This window comes from Leptonychotes weddellii, chromosome 12 (genome assembly GCF_054177405.1).
Source record: "Leptonychotes weddellii isolate Sample4059 chromosome 12, ASM5417740v2, whole genome shotgun sequence".
NCBI classification, from domain to species: Eukaryota; Metazoa; Chordata; class Mammalia; order Carnivora; family Phocidae; genus Leptonychotes; species Leptonychotes weddellii.
In genome coordinates, this window is record NC_138380.1 from 49,863,921 (window position 1) to 49,865,904 (window position 1,984).

General features: G+C 43.4%; 1 pseudogene; it reads right to left on the reverse strand.

The window, feature by feature from the left end:
* Positions 1 to 677: 677 nt before the first annotated feature.
* Positions 678 to 1,023, reverse strand: LOC102731323 (DNA-directed RNA polymerase III subunit RPC10 pseudogene; annotated as a pseudogene).
* Between the last annotated feature and the right edge of the window lie 961 nt (positions 1,024 to 1,984).

Below are 1,984 nucleotides of genomic sequence, written 5' to 3' on the forward strand. Positions count from 1 at the left end.
CTACCCCGTTCTGCAATCATTTTGCATATAGTTCAACTTACCCACTTAACACCATATGAAGAAATCACTCAGGTATTACGAAAATTTCCCTGCAGCATTTCCGGTTTTTTCCTAGCCACCTTTGGATCTTTTTAACCTCCTTGACAAAATTGGTTTTCCAGTTTCTTAAATAACCAACAGAGCTTTTCTTCTCCTCCTGACTCACCGGAAAAAGAGCAGCATTCTCTTTGCCCGCGATGGCAAAGTTTACCCCCTTGTTCTCCACCATTTCTTTTCCTTCCTTCCTTTTTTTTTTTTAAGTTATAAAATTTTACTTTATTAGTTGTGCAAACAGGGTAGATATTTAAGAGGGTTGATGGTGAGAGAATGTCAATTACCTAATCCGTGTAAAAGACAAATGAGCAGGACATTAAACAGTGCACGGAGTTATGGATACGCTTCCCGACCCACAAAATCCGCCCCCCCCCCCCGACTCCCCACATGAATGAGCTCATCTGCTGATTGGCAGGTGGGCTGCATTTGCCCACATCCTGGCCAGCTACCCTAAAAGGCTTCGCTTTCTGCCACACCAGCAAAGACTGTCAGTTCACACAGTTCACACTCTCGGTTTGGAAACCCACCCCGGGGAACAAGGTAAACAGACACTGACACAGATGGGCCAGCGTGGCCCTGGTCCCTCAGCGGTGTCCACACGGAGCTTTGCAGCATTTGTAGAAGGTGGTCATCGGCTCTTCTGCAGAGCGGGTCCAAAACCGCATGAACTAGGCACGAAGATGTTCGTATTTAGGACCTGACTCTGTAGTAGAGTCAACATTCTCCCAGGTAGCTGCTCCACGGGGCACATCATCCACGTCTTCCAGCTTTGGATACTTCCGACTTGTTACCTCGCGGGTGATGTTGTGCACGTCACAGGGCAGGTGTTGGAGGGTCATGGCGGCAGCGCGGTCCTTCCTCCACAATCAGCCTGTTTCCAGAAGCCAGACAGAAGAGCAGCCTGGTGGCCGACTGGGCCCCACAGTCCATTTCTTCACCATATCCCCTTGCGTGTCATTGACACTATCTGTTCCTCTGACCTTCTTTATTTTATTCTTTGCAATTCAGGGACTTTTCCTCTTTTCCTTAATGTTTCTGTCTTAATGTTTCCATTCATTGGCGTTCTGCTGTACAATTTCAATTGCCATGTGATTATTTATTATTATATACATGCCTTACAAATAACCAAATCTCCTTGTGCTTTGTTTCTGAACAGTAGTAGAAACATTTTCAGAACCACACCATGGCAGAGACTGGCTATCTAATAACCAGCCATTTGCTTCTTCTTAGGCATGCAGGTTGATATTTCCCAGCCTCCCTTGCAGTATGTGTGTTCCCAGGGCTGAGTTTTAGCCAATGCAAAGTAAGTGAAAGTGATGTATGGCATGTACAGGCTTGGAGCATAAAGACCTCCTATATATTATTCTGCATGCTTTTATCCATTTACCCATTTAATGCTGATGAACACATTAAAATTAGCAGCCAAGAAGGAGGAACTATAAAATAGAAGGAGCCTGGAACTCTAAATTACTTCTGAGAGAAGAGGCACCTACTAATTTGGAATTTGGATTTGATGAGTGTGAGCGAGAAACCTCTATTATGCTTGAGCTATTGTACATTTTGGGGTTTGTTGATCACAGTAGACAGAACACTTTAAATAATACGCAAACCAATTGTTTATGTGATTAATATCTATTTAAAATTAGTTAAGAATGCCCTGATATTTAGGAGGCATTTCATTCATTTTTAATTGATTGCTGCTTTATTAACTTTTGGAGCTTAGTTGTGGATGTTGATAATGAATTCCCTTGGGAGAACAAAGTGGGGAGAGAGAGGAGAGAACAGTGTGAGCAATGAATGGAGAATGCAATTGATGTATGTTCAAAAAATCCCATTGTATGGCAGAGAAGACCGGCAGGAGATAAAGTAGCAATGTAAGTTCGTGGCAAGA